Genomic DNA, 16359 nt, shown 5'->3' with positions numbered 1-16359 from the left:
TTTATTCTTATTTTTGTTTTTATTTTTTCCCATGGACTCCTTCATAACGTCTTTTTTCCTAATTTTGGGAGTAACTTTATTGTTTCCCTCGTCAAATCTATTAATAATAGTTTGAACATTACTGTCCCCACTATTTGTCCTCTTCCTTTTTTTAGTGACCGCCCAAATAGCATCGGAGCGTTACGTTTCGCGATTTTTGTATGGAGGCGTTACTGCTCGCTACCTGCTCATAACACTGCTCGATAGCAGTCCTTAGTGAGCAGGTAGCGTGTAACATTCTATGTAAGCTCAATGAAAGCTCAAAGCTCAAGCGTTACTTAGCGAGTGCACGAACCACAGTATAACGCTGTGGGTTCTGTATTCGGATGTAAACAAAAACACACACACTTTTTTAAAATTTCGATGCACATTGTCCAGTACAACGATAAAATGTATTTTATTTAACTATTATTCAATACTTACATGCCCCAATATATGGTTTTACACGTTTATATACGATTTCAACCATCACTTTGGATGGTATCAACTGATGCCGACGGCGTTGTTGTCTCTGCGTCAAGCACATGTATTGTTGCCGCTTCTAATGCTCGGGTCGTTTTTTCGTTAGCAGTAGCACAACGATTAAACGCAATAATTGTACCACTTGCAAAGCGATACAAATAAAGTAAAACACATAATACACCGTACAACACACTTCTTAACAACACTTGCACATAAAAACCACTTGTCGATGCGGTGATCCAATGTCCTGTTTGCAGTGGAAAAATAACAATGAAAGATTAGAATGCTTTCAAATATGACATTATTTTATAATACTTTCCTTTCCATGCTATTTTGTGGTGTATGGCAACGTTGGTTTGCTTGAAGATACACAACGACCGGTGTGTTGGTCCAGTTGAGAATGTGCCGATCACGATCACAGCCGGCTTTAGTGATTGTTGTAGAAACTGTAACAATGATCAATATCATTAAATCTGCATTATTTTTACAATTCATTGTGATTTCATGAAAAAGTAAAGTGAAAAAGTAAAGTAAAAGTGAAAAAGTAAAACATTTCATCTTACCGGCGTCGTATTTCGTCGGCATACACACACACACACAGCTGCTCGATCATACTCGGACGAATGTTGCCAAATTTCGGGATGAAATGATGTTTTTCCTGTGAAATAATGTGTTCAAACATTAAAAGATAGTTTATTTACTGAAATATGCACAGAACACTTACCTTTTCCCGAGTTTTCACATAAAATTTTACGATTATTCTGCACACAATCTTTACGGGCGGTTGTCCGTGTTTGTTTACGTTTCTGACTTGACAGATATGCGTGCTGGCATGTGACGAAGTGAAATACATTCAAACCTCGCCAATTGCAAGTCTGCTTTTTCAATTGAATACAAAAAATCCGAGTTGTTCACATAAATATGAGAAAAAGTCAGTTTATCCAGTTTGTATAAAATAACAAACATGACAAAATACGCAGACATTAGTCGTGTTACAAAATTTCTTTCTAATAAACAAAATCTATCTTTTTTTTGTAGACATATGATATAAATGCAATTAGCGAGTTCTAATTGTATCATATATATTGCTATTTTCAAAGCGGTTTAAATTAAAACAAACATCCGTGTTTTTTTAAATAATCAGAAAGATAATTATATACTTAATAATGATTAAAATGTATTTTATTACATTTATGTACAACGATAACCTAACTAGTAAGCATGTTCATGCACGTGTGTAATTATTTGATAATTTTTTTGTGATCCCTATATGAATGTTATTAAGTAAAACAGACAATTTACTCTGTTCCTTTTTCAATTCTTCAAGATAAGGTTTTTTTAATAAAAACATGTAAGTTTGTTTAAAAAAAACATATATAAATACATATATATAAACACACATACATATTTAAATATAAATATAAATAAATATATATATATATATATATATATATATATATATATATATATATATATATATATATATATATATATATATATATATATATATATATATATATATATATATATATATATATATATATATATATATATATATATATATATATATATATACTTATATATACATTTATTCATATAGTATATAATATTATAATATATATATAATATACTATATATAAGTTGTTAATATTATTATTTTTATATCATTATACCGATGGCGGAAACCTTTAATTTTTTCATAAAATTTTAGTACAAGTTTCTGTTAATTTTGTTTTAAAATATGTGATCTGAATCGTTATGAAATATCCATCACTCATCTTTTCCAAATTCAGTTAGACCATCTCGCTTTGATTTGAATTCTAAGTCAGAATGTATGGGGTGCGCGGTACGGGTAAGAAGAACATAAACGCATCACAACACCAAAGTCTGGGTGAGACGGTGATGGTGTGAAACGCTTCTTGCTTCAAGCTCTTGTGGTAACAGTGTTAAAAGCAACAACAACAACAGAGAATAACGCATCGCGTAGAAACAAACACACCGTTCGTGGGTATGTCAGGGGGGGGAAACAACGGGAAAAGCTCAATTCTCTCTCAGCGATGCCGCTTGGGCGTCGCCCATGACTCTAAATTTACTTCTTGCACTGTTGCGCTGGTTTTCATAGTGTCTGAAGTTGCACGCAAGGCCACTTTAGATATTTTTGAGGCTTCTATAACACTTAACGTTTCACGCAATGTTGTCTCCAACTTACGCTTCGCTTGCGCCCAAAGCTCAGTTTTGAGAGTCTGGATTCCTCTCTCTAAAGCGTTAGATATCCACACGCTCACATTGACCTCTAAATCCCTCAATGTTTGTGCAAGCAAATCATTCGATTTAGCTGCATCAATCTCCATATCAACCAAGCCCGCTTTTTTCCAAACAGATGTCACAAATATATACAACATTGCGGTTCTCACTTAAAAGTTTAACCGCGGGCTTATTGAGTGTGGGTGTAATACACCGACGGTGAAAACTCATCGTCGTTTACGATCACGGCGGAGCATTTTAAACACTCCATGCCGTAAAACAAATCACGGGCGAAACTATTATCAACTATTTATACTTACATTGATATCTACGCAGGCGTCTTCAAGCAAAAAAAAAACACACACACACTCTTCGATGTCACACACACAACACAAACTACGGTACTAAGTTGGTCGGACACAAACACAAACATATATCTACACCGGGAAGGATCGATCGTTGTCTCAACGTACAACGCTGTTGACCGCACAATCCAACGGTAATTTAGCATATTAAACAACGTACACAATATCAACAGTGACACCGAAAGAGTTTACAAACATTTAACAGCTCTTGTGAATTTTTTTTGAGCGCTCAGCTCTTTATTTCACACGTTTTACAGGAAAACACAAAGAGCTAAACAGTAACACAACTACACTTGTCACCAGTCATCTGTCAATTGGGATGGGATGGGACGGATGGGTACACTGGTGGACATAAAAATAGGAACTTTTTTCTGTGACCGAAAAACATAGTTCTTGTCGGAAATATTTGGTAGCCCTGAAAAGGATTGTTTATTATTATTATTATTATTATTTATTTCATATTGTCAGCCGCCTAGGGTTTCACAATAATATGTCTTACAAACTAAGGAAGAAGGAAGTGTTAAGGATGGGAGGTTGATGATAGAGACAAGGACTCAGAAAGACGAGAGCGAAAACTGGACAAGGGGACGTGGTAGTCGAACAAATCATGAGCTTCATTAAATGCTGCGCAAGCTCTCAAAAATGGATCTCTCTGACCAAAAACAGAACGGCGGGAGGGGATAAAAATGGGAGGTCTGTCGCGGAGACGACGAGAAGGGTCGTAAATAGGAATGGAGCTGAGGAGCGAAGGAGCATCGATATTGGAAGTCAGGAGGCTGGCAATGAAGTAAGACTGCGCGTGTGAATGCCGGGATTTGATTTCCATCAAGCCCAACATACGACAGCGGAGAGAATAAGAGGGCACAGGTGCATTATGTCCGTGCAGAAATCTACGTATAGCGATACGCGTAAACTTCCTCTGCACTCTCTCTAGTCTCTGCATAGCGACACCTCCAGCCGGGGTCCACACAACACTAGCGTAATCCAGAATAGATCGAACCCAGCAACAGTAAAGCGCCTTCAGGCATAGCGGATCTCTCAACTCAGAGGCAAGACGAATTATTAGTCCCAACGCTTTGTTCGCTTTAGCAACGACATGATTGATCTGATCCTTGAATGTGAGGGAGTCATCGATCCAAACACCAAGGTCCTTAATAGAAGACTCTCTAAAGATCTGAGTTTGACCAAAAAAGTAATTCCATGTAATTTTCCTGTTAGGACGACCAAAAGAGACAACACAGCATTTAGGGGGACAAAGCACTAACCCATTAGACGAGCACCAAGATGAAAAATTATTTAAAAAACTCTGAAGCGTTTGACAATCAACAATAGAGGACACAGGAAAAAATATCTTCAAGTCGTCAGCAAATAGAAGGTGTCCATCACCAGGTAGAACATTAATACAATCGTTTATGTATAAGATAAACAGTAAAGGGCTAAGCGCACTTCCCTGGGGTACACCCGACTGGGCTATGAATGTAGAAGAGAGGAAGTTCTCTATTTTGACTGTGTAGCTACGGTTTGCTATAAATGAATTTAGCCAAGTTATTAAAGGATAGCCTATTCCTAATTTCTTTAGCTTAGCTATTAGTAGGTCATGTGGTAGACTGTCAAAAGCAGCTTTAAAATCAGTATATATTGCATCCACTTGACGATTACATGCAATATTCGACATTAATGAAGACACAAAGTGCATTAGGTTGCTCGTGGTGGATCGTTTAGGCATAAATCCGTGTTGATGTTGCGTTATATAGTTCGTTACGCATGGAAGAATGGCAGTATGAACGAGTGACTCAAACACCTTAGCCATAGCACATAGAATGGACACACCACGATAATTTGAAGCGACTGAACGGTCACCTTTTTTAAAAATAGGACATATCCAAGCAATTTTCCAAACAGCTGGAAAGGTTCCCTCTTGAAAGGATCTCACATACAGGCGTTTAAGTATGGGAACAAACAAAGTGCTGATTTTTTTCAATATGCAAGCGGGTATGCCATCTGGACCCGGCGAAAAGCAATTTTTTATTTTTTTCAATGCTGAGTAAATGACCTCATCATCGATAGCCACTGTGTTGCAGGAAATTATATCATTTGGTACATATGCTAAGCCATCAGATAAGGATACTGGACTGGAGTCTGGGTCCACAAATACGCTAGAAAAATGTTTAGCAAATAACTCGCTGCAGCTGGAGGGCGTATCAGCCACTTCATCGCCAAGGGAAATTATGGAAGGGATGCCGATAGAGTTGCGACGATTATTAGCAAATCGCCAGAAAGATCGAGGGTCAGAGATAAATCTTAATTGGAGACGCATGATGTATAGTTTATAGCACGCTCTGTTGTAAATACGATATGCTGTGGAAGCATATTTGTATACCCGTTGGGCATGTTGAGAGCGAGTATGCATATATGCACGCTGTTTACGCTTCTTATCCGTTCGTAAAGCTTTTAAGGATCTGTTCGACCACGCAGGCTTAGGAGGAGGATTTAGGATGGGACAGCAAAGAGGGAAGGATGAAAGGATAACATGATTAAGTTGATTCACGGCATCGTCGATAGAAGGGGCTGATTCAATAAAATTAAGGTCCGAATTCAACATAAATTGCTCAAAAGCACCAAAGTTCATTTTACGAAAATCAAAACGTTTTACTCTAGGGTTAGAACGAGCGAACGGAACAGAAACAGAAGTTTGAATTGATATTGCTAATTCTAATGCCGGATGGTAATTGTCAAGATTAAGAAGCGGTGTGTTGGATTCAGAAATCTCTGAGCTGGCCGATTTAGCATTCTGGTTTACGAAAATAAGGTCCAGTTGGCGATCAAAAGCATTTTTCACTCCCGATATCTGTGACAATCCATTAAGCACCATTCCATCCGTTAGCGATCCATCATTGTCGGTCATCGAAGGGATAAAACAGTTGACGTCACATGGTGAAGCGATCCAGGAGAGAGATGGTTTGTTAAAGTCTCCCAATAGCAGCAACAAATCAGTCGGTTTCATTCTCTCCACAATTACACTGACACTATCATGCAGAGCGTTTAACGTATCATCACACTTACTCCGGTCCGGTGGAATGTAAACTACTCCGATGTAAATGGACACATGATTAAGCTTGATACACGACCAGACCAGCTGCAGAGTTGCATATGTATGTGTTATCTGTGTACTAGAGAGCTTAGAAGAGCATGCGATCAGGACTCCTCCGCCGCGAAAGCGAGAACTGTTCACACCATTACGATCACATCGGTAAATTGAATAGGAATCATCAGAGATGAGAGAGGATGGTATTGACTCGTCGAGCCACGTTTCTGTCAGTGCAATTATGTCGTAATCAGATTCTCCCAGAGCTAGACGTAGATTATTAAGTTTGGTACGAATTCCTCTAACGTTCTGATAAAACACGTGCAGATGTAAGTTAGAAGAGACATTCTGGTGAGTATGAGCCGAATTATCATCGAGGCCCACAGCAGTGATTGGTGCTACGCCAAGGTATGGTGAGGAGCGGGGTGCCAGCTGATTATTAGTACTGTTATCAACTATTGCTGGATTGTTACTTGCTGTTTGTCTGTTGTTGTTTCGGTGCGTATAGCTTCGGTGGACGGTACTATTGTGCAATGTGTGTTCGGTTTCGGTGATGAGCAATGAGCGGGGCGAGGACCCGGGGTAGGATGTGGCATTGATGCGTGGTGTGTGATGGCATGGTGAGGGGCGGGGTGCCAGGTGATTATTTATACTGTTAATATCTAATGCTGGATTGTTACTTGCTGTCTGTCTGTTGTTTCGGTGCATGTGGCTTCGGTGGACGGCTCTATCGTGCAATGTGCGATCGGTTTCGGTGATGGGCAATGAGCAAGGTGAGGACCCGTGGTGGGATGTGGCATTGATGCGTGGTGTGTGTTGGTATAGATTTCCGAAGGTTTGTGGGGAAGGTTTCGAGAAGCAGGACACCAAAAATTTTGAACAGGCGATCGACGGTCAGTGAATTCACGGAAAATCAATCCCGCAGGCCAGGTAGTCGGAGCGAGAGCCTTGCTTTTAAGCGAGAGCATTAATCCCACCTTAAACGAAACAAAAGTGAGAGTGCTCGTATCGCGATCCCGTGGCAGCAGCCTAATAACGGTGACGTCATCAGTGCCTAGTTGATGAGTAACCATCGCTTTCACATCTTGGTCTGATACCGAGGGGGCTATTCGAGTCAAATACAGCCAGAACTTTTGTTCCATCGGAACCGTAGCTAAGACCCGAGACGGTGTTGTAATTGCTGTGCCAAAAAGTAGAGGAGCGGCATTATCGGTGGTTTTTGTAATTGGTGGCGAATAATCGACAAGTCTACGTTTAGGCGCATTGCGCTTCGGTGCATTTTGAGAAGTGCGGATGGATTCACTATTGCGTGCACTGAGTGGTGTGAATGTGTTGGTGAGAGATGGTTGCATTTCCAGGCGGTCCACTATGGAACGAACAGAGTGTGAGGTTGTGTGCGTATTAACGTCTTTCTTAGTAAGTGTTGACAACATCTCATTACGCATGGCGACAAATGCATGATTAAAACGGCGATCAAACTCCTTCAGAAGCTCCTCCTTGAAACCATCCAGGACGGCCGTAAATTCGTCCAATAATACAGATTTGCAACGCCGGATGTTCTTGCAGCCAGCACAGGACCAGGAAGTAAGCGACTCGGGGATGAGAATCTCATTCAGCACCGCATCAGAGACTCCCAAGTTTAAGTGATTGTTGGGAGGTGGTGTTGCGGTGTTCCACAGAGCGGAAACATATTCCAACGGTCAATGTGTTGACCGTTATTCGCTATCACTTCCTCACAGCGTAGGGCCATATCGCCGATGAGGTTACGGCATTCGCTTCTGTCTATGCGTTTCCACATAGCCTTGCAGCGTCTCCATAGCGAATCGGCAGAACGTGCATGCTTGTTCTTAAGCTGACGCTTGAGAGTTGACCACAGATTCTCAATCGGGTTGAGGTCTGGACTCAACGCAGGCCACGGTAGAACTTGCACATCCTCGTTTGCCAAAAAACATTTAACTAATCGCGATGTATGCTTTGAGTCGTTATCGTGCTGAAAGATGTAATGCTCTTTATCTCCGAATTTTTGTCGGGCGTGTGGCAACATCTTACGACGTAGTATGTTTCTATACCCTTCCGAGTTCAGTGTCCCTTTGATACGGAACAAAGGACCCGGGCTGTGCCAGGAGAAGCAACCCCACACCATTACGTGGCCGCCTCCGTGCTTTAGGGTTTTTATAGTATTTTTGGGATGATACGCCTGTTTAGGAAGGCGCCAGACGTATTTAGTGCCGTCTGAACCATGCAGATTGATTCTGGACTTATCCGAAAAAAATATTTTGCTCCACCAAAAGATGGATGCAGCTAAATGCTCTTCGGCAACCCGAATGCGCGCTTCTACGTGGTGCGGCATTAGCTTACGAACCTTTCGTGGTTTCCGGGCACAGAACCCACCGGCGTGTAAACGGCGCGACACCGTTTTCGCCGAAACTTGCAATCTAAGCTCCTGCTTAATACGATTGCAAGTTTTGAAAGGGTCCGCCCTGATTATCTCAACCATCTGCGCGTCAACGTCAGCCGTTGTTTTTCGCGGACAACCTGTGGATTTACCCGTAGCCTCGCTACGAATGGCGTTGTCCACAAACGTCCGCGAACGGCCGAACGCCTTGCAGATGGTTTTGATAGGCACGTTCTCACGATACAAACCCTGAATATGTTTCCGCTCCTCTGGAGTGCAGTGCTTTCCGCGACCCATGATGAACTTGTGGAATTTTCAAATCGCAAACTTTCACCTTTACCACTGAATGAAGAATGAAGCGCAACACGGTTTGGATCTCTTTTTATACTACCGAAAAACGCTGCCGTTACTCAAAACTCAGATAAGTAGCGCAAATGCGAGTATAAAAGGCAAACAAACAGCGATTACAGATTCAGTACGCCTCGAACGTTAGGCGAAACAACTCCGCAGGAGCCAAAGCCTCTCTAAACCATACTAACAACAACAACAACTGTTGGCGATGACACACCTATTGCACGCAAAAAAACACACAACAATTTTTTTTCCTATCTTTTTGTCCATTGGTGTACCCACAGACCCTCGAAATACCGCGAGTTCGGCAATACTATACCCTCGAAAATGATCCGAAGTGAGGAAGTCTCACGGAACACCTTCTTTCCGTCAACCATTTTCGAAGCGTACAGTTTTTTCACTTCACACGAGGCGAGGATTGATAAAGGAATGCCCCTTGTCCGTACTGAAGGATATCTTTTAAGCAGTGGCGCGTTAAACGGTGGGCGGACTGGGGGGCCGACAGGGGCCCCGGCGATCATGGGGGCCCCGTCAATGTGGATGTTCGACTTCGTCTCGATTCACGCGAAAAATGGTATTCACATCTCAAGCCTGGGATCGTGGAGCGTGCCTGCTTTTAACGCAAAAACTTTAATTTTCACTAGGGGCCCTACTCAACTGACTTGTGGTCAACTGACAAATAGGGGAAATCGGGAAGGGGTGATATTCATATGTCCAAAAAGGAACTGGGCCATGTTAATATTAAAATGATGTTTTATCACTATTTACATACAACTTTTTGCGTGACGAAAAAATCAAAAACCGTTACAGCTATACCAAAACTCAAAGGTGGTTTAAGGGGCCCCATCGATTATGTGGACTCTACGATGAAGGGGCCGTGTCGATAAGGGGCCGTGTCGGTAAGGGACCCCGTCGGTAAGGAGGCCCCGTCGATTAGGGGCCCCGTCAATAAGGGTGTCCATTTGGTGTCGGGGTGGTGATGGTCGGTGCACGTGCTCACCGAAAAAACGCGGAGACACTTGCAGTTAAAATCAAATGCATAGAACACAGAACAGAACGCTGCGTTTAACCACCAAAGAAAACAACAAAAAAAACAGACAAAAATTTAAAGTCCCCTATACAAAATTTCAATACATCGGCTCGTAGCCGGACAAATTAGCCGGAAAAATTGACACCAAGCACGCGTCGCTTTAAAAAGCCTAGTAAGGTCGTTTGGTCCAACGGTGCTGCAGTGTGTTGAGGTTTCAGTGGACAAACGATCGGGCCCCATCGAAGAGGGGGCCCGTCTATAAGGGGCCCCGTCGGTAAAAAGGGAACCCACAAAAAAGGGGCCCCGTCAATAAGGGGGCCCGTCCATTTGGTGTCTTGGTGTGGGTGGTTGGTGGACGAGCTCATCGAAAGCACGCGGAGACACTTGCTGCTAAAATCCAATCCACAGAACGTTGCGCTTAACCACCGCTGCTTCAAATTTCAAAAAACCAGTGCGGCAAATTTGATATATGATGTTTTACACACACAACACCTGCTAGATATTATTTGAACATCACAAGGACAAAATGGTATATCTGCAACTATATTAAAACCAGATCTCAAAAGCCCCGTCGATGCTGAGGTTATTTCGAATCCCCCCCCCCCCCCTCGCAACCTTATCAATCATCCTGTATATGGGGCACAAGTTGTACAGTTCCTCAATGGGAAAATTGGACAAATCTCGAGTTCCATCAATTTTTGTCCAAGTTTGATTGAGATACTTTTGAAGGATGCTATGATTTCTTTAAAACAAAGAAAAAATGAAGAAGTGGTCTGAACCCATTTCTACCTATCGCAGAACACTTACACATTGAAACCGATATTTGTCCATAATGTTACCTAAGTAGGAAACGCACAACGCGAAGACACGCGCTCAACTCAAATCAATACCAGCATTCGCCCAATGCGTTGGGTAGAGCGAGACACCATGCATATTTGCTGGTGCGTATGACCGGTGCATGTGCACAGAAACCAAGAACCAACATTGCTACGAAAATTAGAAACACAGCACGCTGTGTTTCATACCTACCCCGCCCCACCAAAACCACACAATGGTCACTAATGTTTTCTTTAGAGCCCCGAGCTGCACATGTGAAGGATGCTATGATTTCTTTAACACTTTGACCGCCGGCCTGACGTCACAGTTTTTGAGTGAGCACGTAGCGCATGGTAAGAGAGCGATGAGAACGACAGTTTCTCGTGCCATTGCTATCACTCTTTTGTTTCATGGCGATAAGTGGCGTAGCACATGTCGTTCTCGTTCTCTCTTTCCTACCTCATTCGTTCTCGAGAGAATCACTGAGCGTCAGATGCAAAGCTGAACGGTGAGCAAAACCGTCATGCGAATTTATATGACACGGCGCTTAAAGTGTTAAAAACAAAGAAAAAAAGAAGAAGTGGTCTGGACCCATTTCTACCCATCGCAGAACACACACATTGAAACCCACATTTGTCCACATTGTTACCTAAGTCGGAAACACAGAACGCTGCGCCTCTAACATACCCCCCCTCCCACCCAGTTGTTTTATTTGCGTATTTGCCAAGGACTGTTGAACTGTTCAAAATGTACCTAATTTTTTACCCATGTAAGATTCGCAGAACGCTCTTATTCATTCGCGCTTACGTTCAGGAAGTTGTCTCAACTGTACCCAAGCCAAAAAAACATATGCCTTTACCCACCGTTGGTATGAACGTGTTGGGCAGAGCGAGAAAGCATGTTTGTTTTGGAGATAACCGATGAAATGAGTATTCAACCACGAGGATGAATAGAAACAATTCCTGCGAAAATTGGAAGCACGCGCTTCACACCCACCCCCTGTTGCACGTTCGTGTTTTGGATGTTTTGTATATTTTCGGTTCCACATCCGCGGTGCTTCTTGTTTTCTTCTTCCCACGAATGTTTTATTTGAAAACCAAAGGATCTGGATTATTGGTTCACTTTACTTTTGATCGTTGAGTCGTCAAGTGCATTTTTGTCGCGAGCGATTGTGCCGTGGAAAATTGGAAAAATCAGTGGTAGTGACTGGGCAATTTGTAAAAAATTTCTAGTTACAGCAATTTTCGTAGGCTGTTCAGGGAGTATTTAGCTTTAACTTTATATATGTATATATTTATCGTGTTAATTTTAGTGTTCTAGTCAATTTATATCTGTTTATATTAATTTATCGTGTATATACTCATTTAGTTAGACTACTGAACGTTAACGAAGCGTACTGAACCATAACGAATTTTTTTTCTTGTGAATATTTTTCTGAATATATTGTGTGTGAGAGCGAGAGATAATTAGAAATGAAGCGTTACCAAAGTGGTGCAGAGAAGCGCAAAAAAAAAAAATAAGAAAGAAGAGGAATTTATTGCCTCACAAAAAAATGCTATGGATAAATTTTTGCTACCAGACCCCAAAACGTCTGCTAGTAAATGCACGGACGAGCCTTCTGCATCTCATTCTAAAGATGATATAGAAAATAATAGTCCGGCAATAACTGAACTTTCTGAGCTTCAGCAATCTATAGAACCGATAGCATCGTGTTCATACACTAACCGTAAAGACATCGCGCTTTGGAAACGCCCCTTCACAGATGAGTTTGTTGACTTTGTAGTAAAAAACAAACCATCCAATTTTGGTAGCATGCAAAATTCAAAAAAAATTTTACAAAGATAATAACAGTGAATCTTATAGGAGTCTGATCAATGATCATTTTTATAGAAAAAAGAAAAATGGAAATGTAGAAGAGAGAACATGGCTCGTGTATTCAGAAACAACGAATTGTGTATATTGCTATCCCTGTGAATTGTTTTCTAAATCCTCTTCAAAATTTATAACAGGATTGGATAACTGGAAAGCTGTTACTGCCCTTTTATCAGAACACGAGACATCGAAAGAGCACATAGTATCAATGTCTACTTTATATAAAAGATCAAGTACGGTTAATATAATTGATACCGAGTTAGTTCTAGAAATGGAGAAAGAAGAAAAGTACTGGAGAGAAGTGCTAAGGCGTGTAGTCAGCACTATGAAATTGTTAGGCCGCTTAGGGATAGCTTTCAGGGGACATGATGAAAGTGAGCAAAGCAAACGAAAGGGAAATTATCTCTCTTGTCTTGAGTACTTAAGTGAGTATGATGATTTTTTGAAATTACATTTAGAAAAACACAGCTTTCAAGGTCGCGGGAATGTAAATTATTTATCAAATACTATTTGTGATGAATTTTTAGAGATAATTAGTAATAACATTAAAAGCAAAATAGTAGACGATATTAAGTCAGCTATTTATTACAGCATTATTGTAGATTCCACTCCCGATATAGCTCATATCGATCAACTAACATTTGTTATAAGATATGTTTCTTTTTCTGGGAAAATATTCGAACGATTTTTGGGCTTTATTCCGATAGATAGGCATAACGCTTCCTATCTGGAACAAGAAGTTCTTGAAAAATTAGAAAAATTGGGCTTAAATATTGCACACTGTCGGGGTCAATCATTTGATAATGCATCAAATATGTCGGGAAAGTATATGGGCTTACAAGCTCGCATTAAACAACACAGCCCAAGTGCCGTGTTCATACCGTGCGCGAATCACTCTTTAAATTTAGTAGCTAATTTTGCTGCTGAAAATTGCAAAAAAGCCGTTAATTACTTCAGTTTCATACAAAAATTGTATACATTTTTTTCTTCATCAACTCATCGATGGAAAGTGTTATTATATAATTTAAACAAGGGTCAACATCAATCAGCCGTATTACTGAAAAGATGTTGGGTCACTAGATGGTCAGCTAGAGCGGATGCAGTTTCGGCATTAAATGTTGGTTTTAAGGACATCCAAAACGCATTGTCAGATATTTGTAACGATGAAGTTGAAAAATCTGCTACAGTCGATGAGGCAAATTCACTTCTCAAGCAGATGGTAAAACCTGACATTGCGTTGTTGACCATCATATGGAATACACTTTTACAAAGAATTAACGCAACAAGTAAATCGCTTCAAACTGTTGAATGTGAATTATTTAAAGGTGTTTCATTAATTACCTCTTTGGTTAAATTCACAGACAACTTTCGAACTGATTTTTCAAAGGTTGAAGAAGGAGCTAAGGAGCTGTCCAATTTGTCTTCATTGTTTACCGAAGAAAAACGAACACGCAAGCGAAAATTGTTCTTTGATGAATCTCCTGAAAATGATCATCAATTTACAGACAGAGATGATTTTATCGTTAATACATTTTATGCCATATGCGATAATATAAAAGCGCAACTTACACAAAGGACAGAAAAATATGAAACTGTATTAGAACCATTCAGAGTTTTTTATGACTTGAATATGTCGGCAGAAAATCGATCCAAATTGATTAAAGCTCTATCAGAAATGTACAAAAATGATATTGAGGTTCATGGGTTGCAAGAAGAGTTAGAGCAATTCATACTTTTTCTCAAAGAAAACGACGATTTAAAAATAATAGATTCCGACAACAATAATGAAGGTAACAATAACATTGAATTAGACATTCACGCATTGTACAAAGTGGCTAAAGATATGTCATGTACATTCCCAAACATGGAAACAGTATTGAAAATATTTCTGACGATTCCCATTTCTAATGCTTCTGGCGAACGATCTTTTTCTGTTTTAAAACGAGTTAAAAACTATTTACGTAACTCGATGGGAGAAGCCAAGCTTAACAATCTTGCTATTTTATACAAAGAACAAGATTTGATGGATCAAATTGATACAGAGGCAATTATTGAACAGTTTGCCAGAAGGAAGAGTAGGAAAAAAACATTTATAACCTAGTCATTGTTTATTTTATATCAGTTTTATTATGTTTTATATTATTTTCTTATTTAACATTATTTATGCTGATTATGTTTGTATATCACGTTTAATGCATAATTTGAGCAAATAAGTGTATATATTACGTATAAGTAGAGGTTTTATTTTGTTAATTATTAGTTTTTGGCGATTTACAGGTTAAGAAGGTCTTTTTAATAGAGGCGAATGAAGGCAATGGGCTCAAAGTCTCTCGAAAAATAGTAATAAAAAATATTCAAAGGGCTCGAACCCTACTAAGCTTGCATGTGATGAGTATGGTTGTGCGAGTTTACAGCTGTATACCAACTCATTTCTATATACGTCAAAGACAAAAGAAAAAAGAGAACGCACTTGAGATGACGTCTCTACTGAAGCGGGCTAAGATGATATTGTTTTTATCTTCGTGTTTTGACACTACCGAGTTTTTTTTAATTAATAGTACTCCGAGATATTCGGTATCTATTACGTGGATTCAGAGATACGTGATTTTATAAAATTGACATTTTTTTTTTGCTAATTGTACTGATTTGTCACATCAATTGTCAAATGTAAAATCATTTCCCTTCTGTTCGAATTGGAATCATTCAAAAAGGTTCAAACTATTAATATTCAATCAGAATCATGTAATTTTTTTTTGTGGCTTCAATACCCCTGAATTCAAAATTAAATGAAATCTAGCTATGGGGCCTTTCACGATTAGTCAAAACATTTGTTCAAACAAGCTTTCTGGAGGCTTGATGAATACACAAAGCACTCTTAAAATCTTCATTCAGTAACAGAAGCGATAAAAATCAGCCTTCTAAATTCATACACCTTGGGATAGGCCCACCTGTGTCTTATACCAACTTAGGTAGCTGCTTGAAAACAGCTATACAATGTAAACAGCTGACAGTTTGAAATTTCAGCCTACGAACTTAAAACGGAAAGGGCCCCTATATTTGCCTGGTATTCGCGTGATTCGTCTTAATCGGAAATTTGAGATACTTGTTTTTTTTTTCGCCCCGCTTTAGTAACGTATCTCGGCGACAATCTGTATGACAGCTTGTTGTAAAACAATCAACACATTCATCAAATTAAATTCAGTAGCGGAACTATCCATATTGCTGATCAAAATAAAACAAATGTTTATGGGCTATTCAGGAGCTTATTTAATAAAGAATTAATTTATTTGTTTATTTTTATCAATATCAATATACAATAGTCATATCAATATACCCGCCAACTTCGAAAATTCAGCAAAGAGAATAAAATAAGCGCCACGTAATATTTTTCATTGATTTTTTTTAACAAAAAAGGTATTTTAAATCAGTTCCTTAAACATATACTATATGTATAAAACGATAACGTTATGTTTATAAAATTTTGGACATATTGATTGATAAATATTAGTAATAGATAAATATAAATAAAAAATGTTTTAATAAATATTTTAACCCTTTCATGACGATAAGATCTTGAAGACAAAATATGCCATTACAATATTATTGAGAATATAAAGTAAGAGAAAATTACCAACGGTAATTTAAAACTTTGTATAAAACGTTGGGCACTCCTACTTTCAAATGTAGATTTGCCAAAGTA

General features: G+C 39.4%; 1 protein-coding gene and 1 long non-coding RNA gene across 2 annotated transcripts in view; both read right to left on the bottom strand.

The window, feature by feature from the left end:
• Positions 1-16359, bottom strand: part of LOC133392901 (uncharacterized) — a 590816-nt gene that overhangs the window by 363063 nt on the left and 211394 nt on the right. The window lies entirely within an intron of this gene.
• On the bottom strand, positions 186-1836 carry LOC133393820 (uncharacterized). The gene is made up of 3 exons (XR_009766409.1): positions 1226-1836; positions 1065-1159; positions 186-947 (listed from the first exon to the last, which is right to left on the bottom strand). It is a non-coding gene; the product is annotated as an uncharacterized LOC133393820 (long non-coding RNA).

This window comes from Anopheles gambiae, chromosome 3 (genome assembly GCF_943734735.2).
Source record: "Anopheles gambiae chromosome 3, idAnoGambNW_F1_1, whole genome shotgun sequence".
NCBI lineage: Eukaryota > Metazoa > Arthropoda > Insecta > Diptera > Culicidae > Anopheles > Anopheles gambiae.
Note: the sequence above shows the minus strand (reverse complement) of the source record. Positions and strands in the feature narration are given on the sequence as shown.